This window comes from Peromyscus maniculatus, chromosome 12 (assembly GCF_049852395.1).
Source record: "Peromyscus maniculatus bairdii isolate BWxNUB_F1_BW_parent chromosome 12, HU_Pman_BW_mat_3.1, whole genome shotgun sequence".
Classification (NCBI taxonomy): Eukaryota; Metazoa; Chordata; class Mammalia; order Rodentia; family Cricetidae; genus Peromyscus; species Peromyscus maniculatus.
Genome location: NC_134863.1, coordinates 34014358 through 34026925, shown reverse-complemented (window position 1 = coordinate 34026925; position 12568 = coordinate 34014358). Strand labels below are relative to the sequence as shown.

The following is a 12568-nucleotide window of genomic DNA, read 5'->3' as shown; positions in this document are numbered from 1 at the left end:
AGCTTCATTTAGTGACAAGAGTCAGTTGGGTCTCCATCTCCCCCATTACTTGGAGACTTGATTAGGTTTATCCTTCATATATTTCAGGAGGTTTTCATGGCACTAGGTTTCCATCCCACCACTCAAATGCCCCTCATTTCCAGCTGTCTCTCCCCACATTCCCTCCCTCAATCCCACCCATATCTTCTTTGTGTCCCCATCTGATTCTCCTGTGTCAGTCTCCCTCACCCCCAGTCCACTCTGAAAATCTTCTATTTCTCCCTCCCAAGGAGATCCATGCCCCCCCCCCAGTTCCTTCCTCTATACCTAACCTCTCTAGGTTTACAGAGTGTAGCTTGGTTATCATTTACTTAATGGTTAATATCTACATATAAACAAATAAATATGAAATTTTTCTTATGGGTCTGAATCCTAAGTCAGGATGATGTTTTCTAGTTCCATCCATTTACCTATAAATTTCAGGATGTCATTTTTTTTTAAACAGCTGGTTAATACTTCACTGTGTAAAAGTACCTTCTCTTTATTCATTCTTCTGATGAGGGACATCTACATTGTTTCCAATTTCTGGCTATTATAAATAGAGCAGCAATGAACATGGTTGAGCAAGTGTCCTTATGGTAGGATGGAGAGTCCTTTAGGTATATACCCAACAGTAGTATAGCTGGATCTTGAGGAATATCGATTCTCAAATTCTGAAGTACCACCATATTGATTTCCATAGTGGTTGTACAAGTTTGTATTCCCATCAGCAATGGAGGAGTGTTTCCCTTATTCTACATCCTCACCAACATAAGCTGTTACTTGTGTTCTTGATCTTAATCATTCTGACATGTTTAAGATGGAATCTCAAAGTAGTTTTGGTTTGTATTTTCCTGATGGCTAAAGATGTTGAACATGCTTTAAGTGCTTTGCAGTCTTTTGAGTTTCTACTTTTGAGAATTCTCTGTTTTGACCTGGTACTACATTTTTAAATTGGATTATTTGTGTTTTACTATCAAGTTCTTGAATTCTTCTTCTTTCTCCTCCTCCTCACCTTCCTCTTCCTCCTTCTTCTCATTTTCTGAAGCAGGGTTTCTCTGTGTAACAACCCTAGCTTTCCTCGAACTCACTTTGTAGACCAGACTGGCCTCTAACTCAGTGATCCACTTGCCTCTGCCTGCTGAGTGCTGGGATCAAAGGTGTGCACCATCACACCCAGCTCTTGAGTTGTTTTTTTTTTTTTTAAGAGTCAAACACACTTTATTCAGAGGCTTGGGGGAAGGGTAGAGAGGTCCAAGCTGTCTGCTGTCCTCCACTGGGCAGATCTTCGCAGTCTGCCGGTCGCTAAGAGCGAGTTCTTTATATATTTTGTACCTCCAAAGGATGTGGAGTTGGTAAAAATCTGATCCCATTTTGTTGTCTGCTGCTTTGCCCAAATGACATTATCCTTTACCTCATATAAGCTTTTCAGTTTCATAAGTTCCCATTATTAATTATTGATCTTCGTGCCTTCATTATTGTTTTTCTGTTCAGAAAGTCTTTTCCTATGCCAAAGAGTTCAAGGCTACCAAAAGAGAAACATAAACACCAAACCAGACACAATCCCCTGAATCTAAAATCCTGTCCTACCTGCAAAATATGCTAGGGCAATAGTGGCACAAAGCTTGTAGGAGTAACCAACCAACATCTGATTTGACTTGAGGCCCACTCCATGAGATCAAACCCAAAAGCAACAGTGTTTGGTTAACCAGGAACGAGAGACTAGATAGCCCAGATCTAGGGTAAAACCAAATACTACTGGTCATAAATAAATAAATAATAAGTAGTAATACAATGATTACTAATGATGTTCAGCTACACTTATATATAAGTGCCTTATTTAGCCATCATCAGGGAAGCTTTTTCCTTCAATAGATGGAAATAAACACAGAGACCCACAGCCAGACATCAGGCTGGGAGAGAGACCTTGGAACACATAGCTCTAAATGGAATGTCCCCATTAAAACCCTCCCTTCAGAGCTCAGGGAAGCCTGCAGAAGAAGAGGCAGAAAGATTGTAAGAGCCAGAGGACATAGAGGACACCAGGAGACCAAGTTCCTCTAAATCAACTATGCTACGCTCATATGAGCTCACAGAGACTGAAGCAGCAAGCATAGGGCATGCAGGGTTCTGCACAAGGTATTCTGCACATATATTACAGCTTGCATTATAGTATTTTTATGGGACTCCGGAGTGGGTAAACAAGTTCACTAGTTCTTGTGCCTGCTCTCTGGAGTCTTTTCCTTCTGTTGGGTTGCTTGTCCACTTCAATGTGATTTTTAAAATTGATGTTATATTTTATTTTGGTATGTTTTGTTTTTATCTATTACTAGCCTGTTCTTTTCTAATGAGAGAAAGATAGGGAGTGGACCTGGATGGGAAAGGAAGTGGGGAGGAGGAAGGGAGGGGAAACTGCAATGTAGATATATTGTATGAGACAAGAATCTATTATAATAAAAGGAAAAAAGTAAATTAATAACTAAGTCAAAAGACAAGGTAAAAATACAACATATACACATACACATATATAGTTAAGAGAACCTAAAGACAAAAAGAGCTGGAATAATATTAGCTCATCATGGGATGCTGAGAATTTTAGAGCTATATTGAGCTAAAATATTCTAGACAATCTTGGAGAACATGCAATCTAGACTTAATATCATACAAAAATCACAGCACTGGGATCTCTTTAAGTATATCTAAATAGTTTGGTTTAGGTTTGTATGTATGAACATACTATCATTTCTCTTGATTCCCTGTGCTCACTAAAGTCATATTTTTCAGGAATATATTAAGGGGATAATGTACATAGGAATTAAAAACTGATAACTTATGAAGTTCATATACAGAAATGCAGAATAACATTTACTGTAAAGGTAACTATTCAAGTGGAGTTCCACAATAGAATTCCCCTGAGAACAGACTTACATAGGACATTTACGTTTAGGAATAGTTTTACAAAACCATGATATCACGTAAGATGAAATAAACATGTATCATGTGTTTATAGAAATTTTCAAAATGTGTTCTACAAAGACACCAAGAAGGATAGAAAAACAGCAGGCTCTGTGAGGGAGAAATAGAAAATGTATGAGATTTTAGCTTTGAAATCCGATATTTTCTGGGCCAAAACTAATGCTTCACACTTAAAAATGTCAGAGAAATCTTCACCAAGCCTTGACTCATGAAGATGTCAGTGATACAGCTATTCACTTTTTTTTCTAAGAATCTGCACCCATAAGGATTGCTTTTCCATTAAAAAAAATAAGAACTAATTCATAATAAGACCCTGAAACACCATATACACTGTTCAAAGTGTGAGTAAGCCAAAACATGGAGTGTGATGGAAGTTAATCACCTTGTGTGATATGGTTATCACTTAGTCAAAATCCAAACTGTTATAATGAGAAATAAGAGCATCTATCACACATTTACCTTTAGACTAGGGAGGCTATGGAGATAAATACTTAAATGGATTTTGGGTCCTCTAAATTGGAACTTCTGTGGCTAGTCTCTCGGTAAAATAAGTGGATATTTCTTCTGCTATGTATTTTGTTAGGCTTTGCAATTTCTATTGGAAGATTCAACTGAATCCCAAAATTATAGCTATCTCTAATATCAACAAAAAATAGCTACATTTTAGATTCAATGTAATCTAATGACAGCCAAAGGTATAACTCAAGAAACAGAATATATGGAAAACTTCCTAAAATAATTGCAGCCCTTCTGAGTTTTGTATCTGCATATACACTAAGAAAATCCAGAGTAGAATATCTGTCTGATCTGAATCTTTTAACACTGAAAATACTAAATTATATCTAATCAGATACCATCAGCTTATGTTGAGAAGAGGTATTCATACAAAATATACTATATTTCTCATGGAAATGATTTACCGCAATATTCAAAATATCATATAGTTATCCTTTTATACACTGAAGAACTTCCTATAAATATATCTCTTTCAGCCTTAGTATTTCTAGTGCATAGTTTCAATATACATGGTCAGAGTCCAATGCTTCCAATGTACATAATATTATAAACAAAATTCTTTTTTGTTTGTATACATGTCATGTATGTGTTTGCAGGTGCGCTTGCCAATGTACATGTGTGCAAGATTAGAGGTCGACATTTGTGGTCTGCCCCATTTGCTCTTCACCTCATTGTTTTCAAGGCAAAAGTCTTTCTGAACTTGGATCTTGTCCCCCCCAAATAACACAAGCCCTTACCATTCCTTTTGCTTGCCCACCAGAATGGATGATAGGACTCTATTGCTAAAGATATACCTTTGTTAGATGATATAGAGAAATTAAGCTGTAATGGATTTAGAAGCTTCTTCCCTTCTGGCTAGCTTTCATAGTTACAAAAGTTATTGTGCAGGCTGCTGCTGGAGAAAAGTCATCAAGGTCCTAGCCAATTGTGAATTCTTCGATCAATAAAGAAATTTTACCCAGCAAAATATGTCCACTGGCACAATATTGATATTATGGTGATAACCAATCGCTCTATGATCTGATTTGAGGCTGATCCACACAAAGGCATTCATGCTGTGCACTATATACTCACTCAAAACCACACAGCAGAGATCATCTTGGGCCCAGATGGGAACTTGACTAAAGAGTCATGGTGTTACAATGCTTTCTAAATATTCATGTTTATATGCATAGACAAATGCTACACTAAGACTCACCAGAGAAGTTTCTCCTTGCAATGAACTGTGAAAAATGCAGAGACTCATGTGCTGAATAAGCAATGACTAAGTGCCAAGCCCTAAACAAGACACTTAAAAGGTGTAGTCTAAGGCATTCCAGAACAGGGTGAACAGGATGTAAGAGCAGGAAGATAGGAAAGGTGGCAGGAAATGCTCCCTTTGGAAAATGACAGAGCCATTGCAATCATGATCTCAGAGCAGGGTTAGTTGCCCTTTTTGGGTCTGGGCCTGTCAACAGCCCATCACAGACAGGGAAATTCACTGGGCCATACCCAAGCCTGGTGAACTATTGACTAATGATGGAGAGAGGCCATCACTGACTTCACTGGTGTACTCCAGGTAAGCTCAGAAGGCTATGATGGACAGTTCAAAACCAATGGCCACACAGACAGCCCTTGTTACCTCAGTGGTACATAAGACAAAAATCAAAAGACTTCATGAATGTCAGAAAGGGATTGGCAAGGGGGCAGATTGATAGTGGTGAGACAGAGAGAGACGACATTGGGGTAATAAATGTATCGAATTGTCAAAGAAGAAAATTAATAATTATAAATAATTATTATGAGGAAAAGAAAAGGATGGAAAATATATAAATGTATAATAATTACAAGCATCAATAATCTGATTGCACAACAAACATCACCACTATTGTAATCTAAGATACCATTTCAATGAGATGCACTTTTTTGTGTGTATGTGTTTGTACATGTGCACACATGGGTCCAGGAGTCGATATCAGGTGTCTTCCTCAATCATTCTCAATTTTATTTTTTGAGACAAGGTTTCCCACCAAACTTGGAGCTTGCTGATTGGCCTGGCAAGAAAGATATAGGGATCAACTTGATTATGATTCTCAAGCAGACATAGCCATATCCAGCTTTTTACATGGGTGATCCTCAGGATTATGCTGTAGGCACATTACCTAGTAAAACACCTTTTAGTCCCCAGTGAGATAAATTATAGTACCATTTTGATTTTCCCAAGTTTGACTTATTGTACATCACTAAATTGCCTCTTCATCTCACTATTTGTCTGTGCTCAAAAAAATGAACAATTTCTGCAGTAATTATTTCTTGAGTAAAATTAATATAATAATTAATCAAGTAGCATTATATTCCATAGGCTTGATATTATCAACTTTTAATAACTTTTTTCAACTTGTTATTGCACAGATTTTGTTCAGTATAATCTTTTCCTGTGGGGAATTTTAATTTTGTATATAGAGAAATGTACCACTATGCAGATATTATAAATTTTCTATGAAATAAAATGGAAGTTAGCAATTGCTTCTCAAAAGAAACAAAATGGTATATTTGAAACTAAAGCATTAGAGGTAAAAAAGTGCATTACACTAATGACAGATTGTTTTAGGAAGCATTCTTATTTCTGTATTTTCACTCCTGCTATATTTACTATAGTACTACAATGGTAATATGCACAATTAAATATGAGATATGCTTATAAAGTTAAAGTGCTATAAAAGATCTAATGCATATTTCTCAGGAGTCTAATACAATTTTGTTTGAGGAGTTATCTTCTTTCTATGAACTCTGTTATGTAGAATTACATCATATCCCATGGCTCAGACTGTCTATAATTCATAAAATACTTTAAAAAACAGTTATGAAGTAGGTCTGTTCAATATTCATAAAATGCCTTCTTCACTTTGGTTTAGTACAGAAACACAATATATCAATCCGTGTTCCATCAAGACAGTTGCTTCAATATAGTAAGTTGGGTAAATAGAGGAAGTGTGCTGTGCATAATTTATTTACATGTTAACAAGACCTCACACAAATGATACCACATAGGAGGCTCATAGTATGGTTAGGGGAATTGGTGTCTGAGAAAGGCCTTGAAGTTTGGAAGCTATATTGTTTAATCAATAGTATTACTTATGTATTAACACAGAATAACAGTTCCACAGGGACAAGTATTGTGGTTTGTGACAAATATCATTTGATGCCAGCACTTAAAATTGAGAAGGGATAAAATTTTACAAAATATGGTAATATTTTGAGAATATAAAATGAATGCTAAAATTAAAATGGCAGGCTTTATAGAATAAAAAAATTAGTGTACATCTGCAAGATGAAACTATCCTCCTTTAATATAGCAACCTTTACTGCTAGCATCCCTTTAGTAAACACACTAGCTCTGTGTCAGCACAAAGACTCCTCCCCCTTTCCATGTCAGTTCTTTGGTGATGGTTCTAAAAGACTGGAGAAGCTCTTGAATGAAAGACAGGACTTAGAAAGCAAGGATTTTAGTCTATATTCATCTTACTTCTATGCAGCATTACCTTTTATTTTGAAAACAATTATATTTAGTTTAATTAGGCACATACGAAAGTGTTTAATAAAAGTAAGAATACAGAGTTATGGAAAATAAGAGACATTATATAAACTAGAAACACACATTACAGTTGAACTCAAAAGTACTGTCATTTTGTAAGGAATTATAACCACTAATACTGCGTGGGTTCATGTGCAAGCACCTGTCTAGTCAGCCTAGTTCTAAAGTAAAAAGTAAAATATTGAAAACATATTGTAAAATTATAAGCAACAAGTGATTAAATTATTGCAAAAATGATTGTGTGGGAAAAAAGGTTATTTCAAATAAGGGTAAATATAGAACAGGTAATTTGCATGATTCGATACATTAGTTCATGCAAAGAATACATAGTTCATTGCTATCCATTTTATTCCTTATTCACATCTTCCAGGCAGAAAGAAAATTCTTTGAAAGTATGTGAGTTAAGTTTTTTGTATTATAATTCATAATAACTAGCATAATGTTATATAAAAAATTGACACTACAAATACTTGTAGTTATGTTTAAATTATAAAGAAATGATCTAGTCAAAAGAGTGTAGCTTAAAATATGAAATTTTTATAAGCATTGTTTAAATGAACAAAATAAAAAACAATTTAAAAATATAATAAATTATAAAAAATATGATAAATAATATCACAAGATGGGAAAATAGGATACATTTTATAAAGTAAATTTAAACAATAAAATCAATACCCAAACCATGTCAATTGTTTGAATACCTACTGATGTCTCACAGGTGATTCAAAAGGCTTTGGGGTCAATAAAAACCTAATCACAGTTTTGCAAAAGTGATTTACTCAAAGACCATATGTCATTTCAATCATTTTTATATGAGACAATGATTGACTATGAGACATCCAGTTTCCTAAATATATAGAATATACACAGTCTATGTTAGTTATAAATTTAGTGGGGCATTACCAAATTTTATAAATGTTCTTATTTAGAATTCTTCTTAATAAATTCTTAAGTGTAAATTGTTTTCTAATAATGCAAGTTATTTAATAATGAGAAATCAATTACTTTATTTTTTAACTGTCATTTTCCAGTTTACCACATAACATTTTTAAGGGAAAGGCCAATGTATTTAAATTCCAATGCCTAGTAAAACTTTTTCGTGCAAAGTGTTGAATAAATGTGTGTTAAATTGATCTGAATTAAAAATACATTACAAGAAAATTTCTATGTCTTTCAATTAGAGTTTCATAATATTTATCAGTATGTGGCTCATAAACTTGAAAACAATTCTAATACTCAAATAAAATAGAATTCTAATTTACTTTACCAACACAACAAAGAATATTTGTCTTAACCTTAACTATGAAAAATGACAGAAGCATTACTTACTATACGTATAATCAAGAAGGAGTATGTTTCTTATTACAATAATCACTTAAATGATGGAGAAATTCTAATTAATAAAATGGGACATTAAACAAAATTAAAAGAGAAAAAACTAAACTATTTTTGTTGGTTGATATTTAATTGCCTTGAAAATTCAAAATAACTTCAAACTAACTATTAACAGCTAAGTAAAAAGAACTAATTTTAAATTTTAAAAAGAGAAGAAATAGATTTTCTATTGAAATTTTGGAAAATAGAATTAAAACAATCCCAAGTCATAACAAGAATGTGATACATCTATACTGAGGAATTTGGGGATGCAGATGAATAAGATGATAAGATTGACTTGTGAATGAAACAATTCATAATGAAAAATATTGTATAGTTCTGAATATGAATGCTAAATACTATAAAGACACTAATACTAATTTACAGGTTTAATAAAATTTCATTGTAACATTCTATGAACTCAGTGAAGGGAAGAAATTTGAATAATATGTAGGTGAGTGTATCAAAAATGTCTTTGAACAGAGAAAAACAGCTATATGGGTGGGTGTGCTTGCCTGCAATGCTAGCACTTGGAAGACAGTAGGATCAGGATTTGAATGCCATTGTTACTGACATAGCAAGTTCAAGTAAGACTGTATTATATAAGACCCTGTTATCAAAAAAGCAGAGAGGGATGAGAGGAGCTGAGAGGAGGGGGGAAGAAAATTAGACAGAACAATGAAGGTGTTGACCTAATAAACATACCGACTGTGAAGGTGTAAGAGAGACAACATGGCAGCGGCGGAAGGACCAAAGACAGACTCTCAAGAAGAACTAATGCTGCTCTCATCTATATGCAGCAATGCTGTGCCTTGAGTGTGAGTGGGGGGTGATGGTGTTGGGGAAGACTAATAATCATTCAGACAAAATTAAATAAGACACTAAATTCATATCATGGTAAAATGGCTTTAAAGGAATGAAAAATAAACTAAAGCTATCATAATAGCTATAATATCAATATAAAAAGGACTAGCTACTCAATTTCAAGTTATTGGACAATATAACAACAAAGGACAGTGTAACAACAGAATGACCTATACAAATACTTAATTTTCTCCCATCAACAATAACAAAGGCAATGATGTGCCATATGAAAACTAGGAAAAACATTTTTGTACAATGTTTCACAAAATTAAAAACATTTAAAGTGTCTTAAAAATCAGTACAATGACAGGAGTAAAGAACATGAGCAAACTATTAAAAGAAGGAAACAATGGCAAGAAAGTATAGAAAAGCATGCTAGTTCTGTGTTAATCAAATTGATATGAATGAAAACAAAAGAAACTTGGTGTTTGATTGCCAAATTGACAAATAGTTATGATACTGTTCAAAACAGGTGAGAAAATTATCTTGAAAACTCCTTTCACATTCAGTTTCGAGAATGTTATTCAAAGAACTCCGACTGCACATTCTCTAACCCAGAAATCCACCTCTAAGGGAAGATGGATCCTTAGAGTAGAAGAAATCATGGCCAAAATCACTTTAGTTCCAAATATGGGGGAGTTGACTGAAAAATTTTAGTACACAAGGTACAATAACTTGAAGGTGTTTTATAACTGTCATCTACTTGCTGATGATAAGAAAGCATAATACATACCATAGGATCCAAACTTTATTTAAAAACTAACATACAAACACATATACTTTCATGTTGTGCATAAAATTGAAACGAGGTAGGGTAAATCTTAGAATCATACCTTATTGATGGTGACAACAGATTTAAGATTTAGTCGCTTTATAATGTGCTTGCTTCTAAATTCTTTTTAATGATCATATTTTACCTTTATATCTTATATTTGAGAAAAAAATACTATAAAAATTGGCTTATATGTGTTCAGAATCCACTCAAGGAAAACCAGCAAATATTAGGAAAAATCATTTGTCCTGTATGTCTGTAATTATTAAAAGCTCATCTTCTGTGATTTTCCCTCCATAGTTTTTTTTATAAGATGCTTCTATGGACTTTATTTTCTTATTTTTTCTTTTTCTGAAGAACATAGTACTCTGCCCAAGTTGAAAGACAAAGAAAATACAATCACTCTTAAGTGTCACACTGGACCACAATATAGTATGTGGACTTTTTAGTACTCTGATGCCCCTTCCTTTGTCTACTTATAAGGAAGATCATTGGCATTGGTAACAAGTTTAAGAGTATACAACTGAAAATATTTACGTGGCTCATTTAGCCAATGCCAAGAGCTCTCTCCAACCAACTTGACCAACACAGAGAACAACATTTTTGTTTTGTATACTTCTTTTGCCTGTAACACCAATGTGTCTAGTATTCTCAAAGTAACAATGGGTAGTATGTGCAATATTTGTCAATGCTTAAAAATTGCTGCCAAAGTCAAGACACGCAATAACCTTCTAAGTTTGTTGGCTCCATATTGTGTTTGAAGGCACACACCCCCCCCCCAAACGTCTGCACTCACCATCTGCTACCGATCCACAGAATAATGCACTCAAGTCTGGTGTTGCTTGGCATAGGCAAAGATAGTCAATGTCCAATTTCATCCAGACATGTGCACCATATCAGGAACCTTATGACACAATCCTCAACATCAAAGCACCACTTTCAGGCCCCACTGCACATCAATCAAATATGTATGACACTCAAGCTGATAGACAGAAACTAAGCCAATCCTAGATACCTACTGCGTCTAGATCTCTCCAGTGTGCCTGCAGCTCACCTTCCATTAAGATGATAGCTTTGGCTTAGGCTTTCATGCCAAAAGAAGTCCATGGAGTCACTCTGGCAAGAAGAAGGGTCTATATCAATGTCAACAACAACTTTCTTGCTGTCGACCCTACCATCTGTCCCCCTGCTCCCCACATACTTTACTTTATGTGGACCTTGATGAATGGGATTTACATAGTCCAAGATTCTAGTTTAGCCAACCTTTGCAGATGGGGTCAACATGACTGCCCTCTGGGCCAAACTCCCCAAATGACATAACTGATGGGGTTCCTGGAGAACATCTTTCTGCAAATTTGATACTATAAAAATTAATCCCAACCAAGTTTTTGAATTTTGAGTTTATGAAAAATTTAGTATGTTTAATGCCCAGTGAAGGTGATTTTTTTAGTTCTTAAAAAATCTGATTGATAAAGTATAGATAAATTCTACTTCAACAGTAAGTCAAATAAAATTGATAGATCAAAGTAAAATTAGGCTGTTTTCAAGTATTTAAAAGGAGGCTTGAGAGGAAGATGATAGCAATTATCAAAAACATAACAGCAACACATTACTAAATATGCCATCATGAATTAAATGCAAGAATAGTAGCAATAATACTAAGTGGAATGGAACAGCTTCTAGGTCTGTTCTCCAGAAGCTGCACAGCATTTACAGTATTCAGATAGAGTAGTAGCATTTAATAGAATGGTAAGCATCAGGAATGAAGGTCTTCTAAATAAGTCACATTTTTATATTATGAAAATTATATAAAATAGAATAAATCAATATTTCCTCAAATGTAGTAAATAAATTATTATGTTTAGCTGATTTTCAGAATAGTTTCAATTAGGTAATTAAAAATGCACTCATAACTGAGCCTAATGTCAAGTGAAATAACAGAAAATCTGACGAAATGCACTAGTTCCAACCCTAGATAGTTTATATGACAAAATTATAAGTCTTTATTTTTCCTTCAAGGAAAATTAAGTGTCTTTCTACAACAGATTCCAGGATCACCCAAAATAAAGAAATATAGAACAAATTCTCTACCCAAATCTGAAGTATATATCTGAACTTTTGGCAATATATATAAGAAATAATTAAAGGGTAAATCCTCACCATAAACAAGGAAATAAATGGGAAAATATTTTAATTACTATGAGGTCATATATAGAACTACTGAAAGTATCTACTACAGATTTTACACACAGTACATACTTATTAAATGTTTGTAGAATTGACCAGATTTAAATGAAAAGAGCATTACAATGAAACTTCAGTAAATTATGAGAGAATGTTTCCATCAGATTGATTTAATAGGTTTGCCAATTGTTTATGAACTTATAAATCAATATGAGCTCTTACTGTTTCTAAGGAAAATACTATGGAATTCTCTTTAAAATAATCACAGTGGAATCAAAAGATATTTCAAA

General features: G+C 34.0%; 1 protein-coding gene across 25 annotated transcripts in view; it reads right to left on the bottom strand.

Annotated features, from left to right (window-relative positions):
• The window catches only part of Zbtb20 (zinc finger and BTB domain containing 20), a 775725-nt gene that overhangs the window by 473218 nt on the left and 289939 nt on the right, over positions 1 to 12568 (bottom strand). For 5 of the 25 annotated variants that reach the window (XM_076549401.1, XM_076549385.1, XM_076549394.1 and 2 more), the window contains exon 1: positions 11114 to 11510. The exons of the other annotated variants lie outside the window; for them this stretch is intronic. The gene's annotated coding sequence lies outside the window, so the exon portion shown is untranslated. Of the gene's footprint in view, positions 1 to 11113; positions 11511 to 12568 lie in introns of those variants that run through there. 25 annotated transcript variants of the gene reach the window in all.